The 13,154-nt window shown below is 42.2% G+C and overlaps 1 pseudogene; it reads left to right on the top strand.

Moving 5' to 3' along the window:
• The first annotated feature begins 6,756 nt into the window (after positions 1-6,756).
• LOC101271814 (mitochondrial calcium uniporter regulator 1-like) lies at positions 6,757-7,315 on the top strand (annotated as a pseudogene).
• The last annotated feature ends 5,839 nt before the right edge of the window (positions 7,316-13,154 follow it).

Genomic DNA, 13,154 nt, shown 5'->3' with positions numbered 1-13,154 from the left:
TCCTTAGGTAGGTTTATTCCTAGATATGTTATTCTTTTTGTTGCAGTGGTAAATGGGAGTGTTTTCTTGATTTCACTTTCATATTTTTCATCATTAGTGTATAGGAATGCCAGAGATTTCTGTGCATTAATTTTATATCCTGCTACTTTACCAAATTCATTTATTAGCTCTAGTAGTTTTCTGGTAGCATCTTTAGGATTCTCTATCTATAGTATGTCATCTGCAAACAGTGACAGCTTTACTTCTTCTTTTCCGATTTGGATTCCTTTTATTTCCTTTTCTTCTCTGATTGCTGTGGCTAAAACTTCCAAAACTATGTTGAATAAGAGTGGTGAGAGTGGGCAACCTTGTCTCGTTCCTGATCTTAGTGGAAATGCTTTCAGTTTTTCACCATTGAGGATGATGTTGGCTGTGGGTTTGTCATATATGGCCTTTATTATGTTGAGGAAAGTTCCCTCTATGCCTACTTTCTGGAGGGTTTTTATCATAAATGGGTGTCGAATTTTGTCAAAAGCTTTCTCTGCATCTATTGAGATGATTATATGGTTTTTCTCCTTCAATTTGTTAATATGGTTTATCATATTAATTGTTTTGCGTATATTGAAGAATCCTTGCATTCCTGGAATAAACCCCACTTGATCATGGTGTATGATCCTTTTAATGTGCTGTTGGATTCTGTTTGCTAGTATTTTGTTGAGGATTTTTGCATCTATGTTCATCAGTGATATTGGCCTGTAGTTTTCTTTCTTTGTGACATCCTTGTCTGGTTTTGTTATCAAGGTGATGGTGGCCTCGTAGAATGAGTTTGGGAGTGTTCCTTCCTCTGCTATATTTTGGAAGAGTTTGAGAAGGATGGGTGTTAGCTCTTCTCTAAATGTTTGATAGAATTCACCTGTGAAGCCATCTGGTCCTGGACCTCTGTTTGTGGGAAGATTTTTAATCACTGTTTCAATTTCATTACTTGTGATTGGTCTGTTCATATTTTCTATTTCTTCCTGATTCAGTCTTGCAGGTTGTGCATTTCTAAGAATTTGCCCATTTCTTCCAGGTTGTCCATTTTATTGGCACAGAGTTGCTTGTAGTAATCTCTCATGATCTTTTGTATTTCTGCAGTGTCAGTTGTTACTTCTCCTTTTTCATTTCTAATCCTATTGATTTGAGTCTTCTCCCTTTTTTTCTTGATGAGTCTGGCTAATGGTTTATCAATTTTGTTTATCTTCTCAAAGAACCAGCTTTTAGTTTTATTGATCTTTGCTATCGTTTCCTTCATTTCTTTTTCATTTATTTCTGATCTGAAATAATTTGGGGTGTTACAGTCCCCTATTATGAATGTGTTACTGTCAATTTCCCCTTTTATGGCTGTTAGTATTTGCCTTATGTATTGAGGTGCTCCTATGTTGGGTGCATAAATATTTACAATTGTTATATCTTCTTCTTGGAAAGATACCTTGATCATTATGTAGTGTCCTTCTTTGTCTCTTCTAATAGTCTCTATTTTAAAGTCTATTTTGTCTGATATGAGAACTGCTACTCCATCTTTCTTTTGGTTTCCATTTGCATGGAATATCTTTTTCCATCCCCTTACTTTCAGTCTGTATGTGTCCCTAGGTCTGAAGTGGGTCTCTTGTAGACAGCAAATATATGGATCTTGTTTTTGTATCCATTCAGCCAATCTGTTTCTTTTGGTGGGAGCATTTAGTCCATTTACATTTAAGGTAATTATTGATATGTATGTTCCTATTCCCATTTTCTTAATTGTTTTGGGTTCGTTATTGTAGGTCTTTTCCTTCTCTTGTGTTTCTTGCCTAGAGAAGTTCCTTTAGCAGTTGTTGTAGAGCTGGTTTGGTGGTGCTGAACTCTCAGCTTTTGCTTGTCTGTAAAGGTTTTAATTTCCTCATCAAATCTGAATGAGATCCTTGCTGGGTAGAGTAATCTTGGTTGCAGGTTTTTCTCCTTCATCACTTTAAATATGTCCTGCCAGTCCCTTCTGGCTTGCAGAGTTTCTGCTGAAAGATCAGCTGTTAACCTTATGGGGATTCCCTTGTGTGTTATTTGTTGTTTTTCCCTTGCTGCTTTTAATATGTTTTCTTTGTATTTAATTTTTGACAGTTTGATTAATATGTGTCTTGGCATATTTCTCCTTGGATTTATCCTGTATGGGACTCTCTGTGCTTCCTGGACTTGATTAACTATTTCCTTTCCCATATTAGGGAAGTTTTCAACTATAATCTCTTCAAATATTTTCTCAGTCCCTTTCTTTTTCTCTTCTTCTTCTGGAACCCCTAAAATTCGAATGTTGGTGCGTTTAATGTTGTCCCAGAGGTCTCTGAGACTGTCCTCAGTTCTTTTCATTCTTTTTTCTTTATTCTGCTCTGCAGTAGTTATTTCCACTATTTTGTCTTCCAGGTCACTTATCCGTTCTTCTGCCTCAGTTATTCTGCTATTGATCCCATCTAGAGTATTTTTAATTTCATTTATTGTGTTGTTCATCGTTGTTTGTTTCATCTTTAGTTCTTCTAGGTCCTTGTTAAATGTTTCTTGCATTTTGTCCATTCTATTTCCAAGACTTTGGATCATCTTTACTATCATTATTCTGAATTCTTTTTCAGGTAGACTGCCTATTTCCTCTTCATTTGTTAGGTCTGGTGGGTTTTTATCTTGCTCCTTCATCTGCTGTGTGTTTTTCTGTCTTCTCATTTTGCTTATCTTACTGTGTTTGAGGTCTCCTTTTTGCAGGCTGCAGGTTCGTAGTTTCCGTTGTTTTTGGTGTCTGTCCCCAGTGGCTAAGGTTGGTTCAGTGTGTTGTGTAGGCTTCCTGGTGGAGGGGACTAGTGCCTGTGTTCTGGTGGATGAGGCTGGATCTTGTCTTTCTGGTGGGCAGGTCCACATCTGGTGGTGTGTTTTGGGGTGTCTGTGGACTTATTATGATTTTAGGCAGCCTCTCTGCTAATGGGTGGGGTTGTGTTCCTGTTTTGCTGCTCGTTTGGCATAGGGTGTCCAGCACTGTAGCTTGCTGGTCGTTGAGTGAAGCTGGGTGCTGGTGTTGAGATGGAGATCTCTGGGAGATTTCACCATTTGATATTATGTGGAGCTGGGAGGTCTCTTGTGGACCAGTGTCCTGAAGTTGGCTCTCCCACCTCAGAGGCACAGCGCTGACTCCTGACTGCAGCACCAAGAGCCTTTCATCCACACGGCTCCTCAATTTAGGATGATTCGTTGTCTAGTCATGTATTCCACAGATGCAGGGTACATCAAGTTGATTGTGGAGCTTTAATCCACTGCTTCTGAGGCTGCTGGGAGAGATTTCCCTTTCTCTTCTTTGTTCTCACAGCTCCCAGGGGCTCAGCTTTGGATCTGGCCCTGCCTCTGCGTGTAGGTCGCTGGAAGGCGTCTGTGCTTCGCTCAGACAGGACGGGATTAAAGGAGTCGCTGATTGGGGGCTCTGGCTCACTCAGGCCGGGGTGGCGGGGGGAGGGAGGGGCACGATGCGGGCCGAGCCTGCGGCGGCAGAGGCCAGCGTGACGTTGCACCAGCCTGAGGCATGCCGTGCGTTCTCCTGGGGAAGTTGTCCCTGGATCTTGGGACCCTGGCAGTGGCGGGCTGCACAGGCTCCCCGGAAGCGGGGTGTGGATAGTAACCTGTGCTCGCACACAGGCTTCTTGGTGGCGGCAGCAATAGCCTTAGCGTCTCATGCCCGTCTCTGGGGTCCGCGCTTTTAGTCGCGGCTCGCGCCCGTCTCTGGAGCTCCTTTAAGCGGCGCTCTTAAATCCCCTCTCCTCGCGCACCAGGAAACAAAGAGGGAAGAAAAAGTCTCTTGCCTCTTCCGCAGGTCCAGACTTTTTCCTGGACTTCCCCACCGGCTAGCCGTGGCGCACTAACCCCCTGCAGGCTGTGTTCACGCCGCCAACCCCAGTCCTCTCCCTGGGATCCGACCGAAGCCCGAGCCTCAGCTCCCAGCCCCGCCCGCCCCGGCGGGGAGCAGACAAGCCTCTCGGTCTGGTGAGTGCCGGTCGGTCCTGATCCTCTGTGCGGAAATCTCCCCGCTTTGCCCTCCGCACCCCTGTGGCTGCGCTCTCCTCCGTGGCTCCGAAGCTTCCCCCCTCCGCCACCTGCAGTCTCTGCCCGCGAAGGGGCTTCCTAGTGTGTGGAAACATTTCCTCCTTCACAGCTCCCTCCCGCTGGTGCAGGTCCCGTCCCTATCCTTTTGTCTCTGTTTATTCTTTTTTCTTTTGCCCTACCCAGGTACGTGGGGGGTTTCTTGCCTTTTGGGAGGTCTGAGGTTTTCTGCCAGCGTTCAGTAGGTGTTCTGTAGGAGTTGTTCCACGTGTAGATGTATTTCTGGTGTATCTGTGGGGAGGAAGGTGATCTCCGCGTCTTACTCTTCCGCCATCTTCCCGGAAGCCCCTGAAGCAATATTCTTAAAGGCCACTCCAGACCCTGCTTCACAGACATGCATCTAGTGTAGTCACATGGGGACCCATGCTCAGAAGGGCCCCATCCTTGGGGTTTAATGCTCTGCAGTTGTCATCTTCAAATTATTAATAATTTTATCTTCAAATATGTATTTTGTAGATAAAATCTGGTGGGACAATGGAGCGTGCGTGAGAAGCTTGGAACCTCACCTCATGCGTGGTCACACCTCCCTCTGCCTTGCATTCTCCCTTCAACCCACCAAGTTCACAACTTCGATGACTTGCATGTTGCCTACAGATTAATGTGCAGCCTCTCCAGCCTGACATTCAAAGCAAACTAGCCCCAACCAACCTTTGCAGTTTTATTTCTCTTCCTTTTTTTAGTTTAATTTTTATTTTATATTGGAGTAGAGCTGATTTACAATATTGTGTTAGTTTCCAGTGTACAGCAGTGATTCAGTTATACATATACATATATTCATTTTTTTCAGGTTCTTTTCCCGTATAGGTTATTACAGAATATTGAGGAAAGTACCCTGTGCTATACAGTAGGTCCTTGTTGATTATCTGTTTTATATAGAGTAGTGTGATTATGTTCATTCTCTTTATTACTACCAAGTATCCTACTTTATCCACGCACACCCGGAAAGGCACACCTTAGATCCTCAATAAAGGAGCTCTTTTCTCCACCTACCATATCAGGCATATTTTCCCCTTTGCCTTACTTCATGCTTCTCTGCCCTGCCCCACACCCCTGCCCCAGGTTGGAATGCCCCAGTTTTCTTTTCCTGCTTCCACGTGAAGATTCAAATTAGAGCCTTCTCTACCATGAAGTTTTTCTGAGGTTCTGAGAAACATGTGTGCCTCCTTCTCTTTATATCACTTTTCCAAATTTCCTCCTTTTGTTTCCTTTCCCAGAACCAAATACTTCCACGTTTCCCACCTGTAGGTCCTTCGTCTTTCACTGCCCTGACCTCTGCTCCCAAGGAAGAAACCCTCCCGTATGGACAAGCTCATATTAGGGCTGAATGTGTGACTCTGCCTAGACTGTAAGCTCCTTGAAGACAGAGACTAAGTCTTACTATCTTAGGTTTTCCCCTGGAACCTAGAACAGTCCTGTAAACAGTAACTGCCTACCAAATTATGCAAATCCTACCTGATTTTCTATTTAAGAAATTGGACTAGGAACAGGGATGTCATTTGAGGAGCTCACTTAGGGCAAATTTATTTGTCTTTAACTCACCAAACTAACATTCCGATCACCAGACGTGGTAATGTTAAAAAGCACTGTATGCTTCTCATTAATAAAAATGGAAAATTATCTATTTGTAGATTTGCAAACCCTGAGGGCTTCTTTGTTAGTGAAAAATAAACAGTTTAAACTGGTGCTTTGAAATATATCTCCCCCTTGCCTTTAAAGAGGAAACCAACAGCCATCGGCTGTATCACAGCACATTTGCATATGTAAACTCAGAGAAGACGGACCATCCTTATTCCTGAGGATAACACCTCATCTCAGCCTCCATCTCATCTGTCCCCTGTTGTATCTAGTTTGATTACCTCATTCATCTTAAGCCTCCAATATCGCCATCTCTGTGACCTTCGTCCTCTCAGCACACAAACATCCAAAAAATACTTCTCAACTCTGATCATCCTTAGAGCTACCCTTCTAACGCAGCTTTAGTTTCCACAATATATCTCAAAAGAGATGTTCATGTCCACTGAGTGAATGAACAAAGAGATGATAAAAAGTCAAATGATATTGCACAAGGTAACAGAACTAGTAAGCAGTAGAGCTGGACAGAAGCCTATACCTGAAGTCAAGACCCACATCATAAAGCTGTCCCCAGGGCTTCCCTGGTGGTGCAGTGGTTGAGAGTCCGCCTGCCGATGCAGGGGACACGGGTTCGTGCCCCAGTCCGGTAAGATCCCACATGCCACGGAGCAACGAAGCCGTGTGCCATACCTACTGAGCCTGTGCTCTAGAGCCCACGAGCCACAACTACTAGAGCCCGCGAGCCACAACTACTGAAGCCCGCACCCTCTAGGGCCCACATGCCACAACTACTGAGCCCGTGAGCTGCAACTGCTGAAGCCCACGTGCCTAGAGCCTGTGCTCTGCGACAGTAGAAGCCACCTCAATGAGAAGCCCACGCACCCCAGCGAGGAGTGGCCCCTGCTTGCCACAACTATAAAGAAAAGCCCATGCACAGCAACAAAGACCTAATACAGCCCAAAAATAAAATAAACAAATAAATAAATAAAATAAAAAATTGTAAAATAAAAGCTGTCACCATATTTTAACTAAAGTTCAAATATATCAGTCCCAAATGAACCATAAACCCATGCCTTAGTGTGTTTACTTGAAGGAAATGGGTTTACTACTCGACAAGCAGAAATCATTGCATCTGCATTGGTCAAGATCATGGAGGCCAACATGGATCTCATCTACAAAGATATGTCACCAAGATGCAGCAGGACATCATTCTTCAGCCGATAATGTCTCAGGTTGCTAATGTGAAAAAGGATATGATTATTATGAAGAGGAGCAAATTTCCATCCTTCAAAGCAGAAAATGAGAAAATGAAACTTGAACTGTATCAATTAAAACAAGTTATGGATGAAGTAATAAAAATCAGAACAGATACAAAATTCGATTTCAGTGTAGAAAAGAGCTGAATCAAAGAACTGTATTCATTGAACAAAAGAAAGCTGCTGGTAATGAGAACAGAAATAGTGATATTACATCTCAGCAAGATCAGACCCCCACTTAGATAGACACTGAGGTTGCTGGCCTCAAAACCATGCTAAAGTTGTACAAGCTTGATAATATTAAACAGTGAGCAGGGTCTATATTTATGTGGCTAATGGTAAGTCTGGGACTTTATGACCTGTGTTTATAATAAAGTGCCTATTTAAAAAAAAAAAAGATCAAGAAAAAAAAAAAGGATCAAAATTTGCCTGTTGATGAGTTTGGAATTAGATAACAGAGTGAAGCCACCAAGCTTATGACCAGAAAGCATGTGGAATTATATCTTTGCCACTGTATCCTTTTAAGTAATATTATGAACTGAATTGTGTCCCACCAAAGTCCATGTGTTGCTTTGCTGTTTGTCTGAAACTAATGCAACATTGTAAGTCAACTATACTTCAATTGAAAGAAAAAATAATCTATGTGTTGAAACCCTAATTCCCAATGTGTCTGTGTTTGGAGATAGGGTCTTCAAAGAGGTAATTTAGATTAAATGAGGCCATAAGGGTGGGACCCTAATCCAAAAGGGCTGTTGTTCTTATAAGAAGAGGCGGAGACACCAGGGAGACACATGCACAGAGGAAAGGACATGTGAGGACAACTGAGAGAAGGTGGCCATCAGCGAGACAAGGAACGAGAACTTAGGAGACGCCAAACCTGTCGACACCTGGATCTTGGACTTCCAGCCTCTAGAACTATAAGAAAATAAATTTCTGCTGTTTCAGTCATCCAGTCTGTGGTGTTTTGGTATAGCACCTCTGGCAAAACTAATACAAGTAATAATGATGCCTGAGAATTTCCCTTGAATTATGGTTAAGCCATTGACAGGCAGTGAACATCATGGCCTTGGAAGGTTCCTGAACTCTTTTCCCTTGGTTCTTTCTGCTTCCTTAACCTGGGTTCGCTGTTTTCTATCTAGGGGAAGCAGCTAACTGGATGGATTTCCTGTGCCATGGAAATCATTCTGTCTTGAGCATTACTTTGTCAATATGTTGCTGCAAAGGAAGATTATTAGCTCACACTGAAGCTCTTCTCCTAATCTCCCAGCATTTTCAATTCCATCAGCTTTCATCCTTATCCCTAAAAAAGATTTCTAAAATCATCCAAAAACAACTAAAAGCCTGCCATGGTTTCACAGTCTCCATGGAAATTCTGCAGAGGGAAGCTATACTGACTTCCTTGCATATCTCTTGGACTATTTTGTTAATGCCTTTTATGTATGGTTCTTGGAGGTTTACAAAGCTCTTTCGCACTTATTATCTTGGTTAATCCTCACAGCAAACCCACGTGGGAGGTATTATTACCCACACTGAGCATATTATGAAACTGAAGTTCGGAGAAGATAAATAGCTTAACTAATGTTTACATAATTTGTAAGTGGTACAATTGGCCTGTGAACTTGGGTCTGTCTGATACCAAGGCTACAGTTCTTGCCACTATACCCCTAAACAACATAGGTTGCACCACTGGATCACCCTTCCTGCCCTGGTGCCCTCACTCATCCCTTGAAAATTCACCTCATGGGACATATTTCTGAGATGTATTTTACACTGTTGAAGTAAAGCCTAAGAGAAAGTGTCCCAGGCAAGGGATACTAAACAGACATTGGCCTGGTTCTAGTGCTATCACTAAAATTGAGTGATCTTGGCCTATTCATGTAATTGATCATTTTTCCATAGGTGAAACGGAAATAATAATCCCATTGCCCACCCTCTTCCTCCCTAAATCCCCTCCGCCATTACTACACTAGCTGTAAGCTAGTGTAATGCATTAAGCTTTCTAGAACTGGGAACATTTTAAAATTCTGCAAACAAATGGCTTACGACCCATTCCAAGTGTGATCATCAGTGACTCGAAGACCTTTCCAGTGAATTTTTTCTTACATGCTTACCTCCTTATAACTTTCCCCAACAGATGCTCTAAGTTTCCGTATCTGGTGGTACTCATGGCCAGGGGCACGCTGATGCTTCCTACTGCAAGCACCTGTGACTCAGACTAAAGGCTTTCTTTGGTCAGAAGCATGTCCAGCTTGCATAGAGGGAGGCAGAGGTGGGGTGGGGGGGACTAGCTGGCATCCCATGTGGTCTACAATAAACCTCAGAGGTCACAAAGAGTGTTGAGCTCCAACTTCCCCAGCAGCAACCTGTTCATTAACGAACGCTGAATTGGTCCTTTGCTGTCTCATTCCCTCACCCCCCGCCACCTGTACATCCAGCAACACCCTCCTAAATAGATTATTGCACACGAATTCTAGTCTCAGGTTCCACTTCTAGGAAAGCCCAAACTAAAAGACACTCCAGGATGAAAGGTAGTGTCCCCAGGCAATTTGCGTAAGGGAATTAACTGAGTGACGGGATCCCCATTACAACCACTGTTCCCCACAGAGTGTGTTGTATGTCACCCTTCTTGTTTCCCCATGTTTCCTTCTTTACTGGAAGCTCTGGAAATTTCACCTTGTCCAACTCACAAGTTCTCTTGTATATCCCATAACTTTCTCCCCTCCTTCTTTCCCTCTCTCTCAAAATGTTCAGATTATTTTAGGAAAACATCTCTCTCTCTAAGCTCCCCCACCTTATTTTTGAGCCTCCGATATTTCCTAACTCATATCTGAAAATGCAAGGGCACCAGACAGGGAAAGTCATATTTTCCCAGTGTCATTGGACATAATGAAAACCATCACCCTCAACCTCCAGAGCACTAAAAAGTATCCCTACAATCTCCTCTCAGCATCTCTATAAATGTCTTCTTTGTCTCTCTCAAGCTCTTATAAACCTAATTTTCTTCAAGTACCAACTTTCGGGTAAAGGTAAATATAATTCTCTTATAATTTTCCAATGTTTTTCCTTTTTTGTTTGCAAGTAAGGCATCAAGTTTTTTAAACTATTTTTCACTACAAATACACAGCATTACAGTAACATTAAAGATCTACTCATTTTCTATGCAGGGGCACTAGACAAAGGAGCATATATAACATGATTTTCAACACATTTTTGCATCTCAGAAGATGGCAGCACCCTTCCCTCTTTTTTGCCCCCTTAGTGATATTGATACACATTACTCAACTTTACTAACAAATTGGACAGGAACAAGAAGTTTGTTTTCTAAATATATGAGCTATGCACAGGATGCCTCAGACTTAAAATACAGCATTTCACTGTGCTCTAATGTAAAAAGTACTGGGCAGTGAGCAGATAGTTTTTTGGTCTATTTGTTTTTCATGGTGACATGCAGTGTACATTCTGTACCACTATAGAGTTTACTCGTTCATTTATTCACAATACTTTAAGTTTACAAAAGGAAGAATATGTCTGTTCTGCTTACTCAATTAATTGGTGACACAATTCCAACTCAAATCGGCTGAAGCAAAAAAAGAAAAGTTACAGCTTCCCAGTCTGACGCTAAGATGCTGATATGCTAAGACTGAGTGGCTCAAAAAAAAGAAGACATTGCCTCTCCATTATTTATCTCTACTTTCTTCTGTGTAGGCTTCGTTCTCAGGCTCCCCAAGTGATGCTAAAGATACTACTTCTCAGCAGCAAAGGGCTTTTGATATCCTCCGAGCCAGAATCCTAAACAAATCAGGGACCTCTTTCCCAATAAGTCCAGGGAAGGTCCTGGGGAGCAATCTGATTGGCTTTGCTAGGGTCACATATCTACCCCTGATCCAATCACCTTGATCCAGAAGAACAAAGAACGTTTACTGGTCAGGCCTGAGACTTGGAGCTGAGCGTAAAGTCAGCCCCACCTAAGCACATGGACTGAAACATGGGAGCCGTGCAGTTCCTTGTGGAGAAACTAGACTGAAAAAAAATGATGCTGAGAAATGTACTTCCATTCTGTTTCATATCCCCAGTTAGCCCCGTCATATAATGCAACATAGCATATCAAAGTCCAAAGGCAATAAAATCCAAAATCAAATTGTCTCACCAACTCTGAGTTAAAGTTTACAGGAAGTAAAGTCCTGTCTGATTTCTTGATTTGGTCATTCTCAGCTATAGGAGTTGTATCATTTACACCCGTGATCTGAGATATCTCTCACTGGAATTGGGATAGTTTTCCCAGGCAGAAATGTTATTCCTAGAATGCAGTATTTGTTGAGATTTGGTGATACCTAAAATAGGGAGGCAAGATGGATTGCTCTCACCAGGATGCCAGAAAGTCTATGCAAGTATCAGAATCCATGGCCTGTCAACCTAAATACAGTTACGAGATGTCTTTTCACAGGAAGTTGATTTAAACACTATGCATTTACCGAAACTGGGGAGGAGGAACCTCCTACGTTAACAGTATTTTACCAAATAGATTGAGACATTGCTGCCTCTGGGCAAAATTATACATTTGTAACAAGCACAACTCAAGCACCAGCACTGATCTGAGAATTCTTTCTTCCTCCTCCAGGGGATCCCAGGTTTCCATTTCCCCTTTGACCTCTGGGGTCTCAGCACTTACATGCTGCCCTGATGGAGAGTTTTATCTAATAACACAACCTCCACAATATTTTGAGGGTAAGTAGTCACCTTTTTAGTTTCATATTTTAGTGGCTGCCACGTCTGCCCTTATTAAGGACCTGCTCACACCTGAGACACTTGCCCCTAGAGAGAGTTGTCACTCCTTCTCACCTTTATTTCAGCTAGAAGATCTCTCTTCTCAGATTCTCACACTGAAGCTGCTTTTTGATGTTTCTTGATGCCGTGCCCCGCCCCACCCCCCAGGGCCTAGGGAAGGTCAGTATCTCTGCCATATGTTGCTTTTAACATCCTGTTCCTGGCTCTCCTCTGCTTTAACATCCTGTAAAGTTCTCAGGCATGTTCCCTCAGGGCACTGGAAAGATCTAGTTTACCTTCCATATTATCTTGAAACTCAGAAGCTCTTTAATATTTTTGTTTTTGAACATAGAGTCATATAAATTCAAGATTGCCCTCTTTTTACCAGTACCCAGATTTTTCAATATTCACATCTCCTCCACAGAGCCCCTGTGTTTTTAGAAACTTAGTCCTGCCCCTAACTCTGGAAATGATCTAGTCTGGTTTAAGGCAAGCTGCGTAGTACAATTCCCCAGCAAAAATCACTGGTGGGTATGTGACCTAAGCTAGTACAGTTAGGATGATCTCGGGACTTTTGCTTGCAAAGATAGAGAAAAGTACTCTCTCTCCCTCTGCTGGTCACAAACAGGGAGCCTGTAGCCAGCAGCCATCCTACAAGGTTACGTGCTAGAACTCATACAGAAAAATGATGGCCATCTTTATCGAAGTACCACCTTGGAGGACTCTGTACTTATTGCAAAGAATCATTGGCCAAACTGAGGATTTCCTCCTTGAGAACAGAGTCCCCAATCTATGGCACATTATTTTATAAAAATATATAGCCTCACAGGTGGGAAAAACCTGTCTTTTGAGGGTAGGTTTTACATTTTTCTTTAAATTAATTTTTATTGGAGTATGGTGGTTTTACAATGTTGTGTTAGCCTCCACTGCACAACAAAATGAATCAGTCATACACATACAGGTATCCCCTCCCTTTTGGACTTCCCTCCCATTTAGGTTACCACAGTGCATTAGGTAGAGTTCCCTGTGTTTATATTTTAAAAGCTATAACTTACTCAGAACCAAGAGTCAACAGGTATATATCAGTGTGATAATAGTATTTTTTTAAACAGGCGAACTTTAAAATTTTGAGTGGTTTCCTTGTTGCTAAAACCCTGGTTCTGAAGGCAGCATCTCCTTTTGAACAAATATACAACCACTTACTTTCATCATGAAAAGAAAAAGTTTTCACTTCTTAATTTCACCTTAGTAAACTCTGGTTTTTCTTCGAAACTTTTAAATACATAGATTCTACTGAAATCTCAAAAGAGCTAATCCTTAAAAAAAAAAAGTCAGCCCCTGAATGTTCTTTCTTAAGGGTTAAAACCCAAGTTTCCTTTGTCAAATTCCCAAAGCAACCATATTAACATCTGCAAATGACATCACAGAGTCCCATGCAGTAAAGAG

This window comes from Orcinus orca, chromosome 8 (assembly GCF_937001465.1).
Source record: "Orcinus orca chromosome 8, mOrcOrc1.1, whole genome shotgun sequence".
NCBI lineage: Eukaryota > Metazoa > Chordata > Mammalia > Artiodactyla > Delphinidae > Orcinus > Orcinus orca.
The sequence above is the reverse complement of the archived record's forward strand: the minus strand, read 5'-3'. Positions and strand labels throughout refer to the sequence as shown.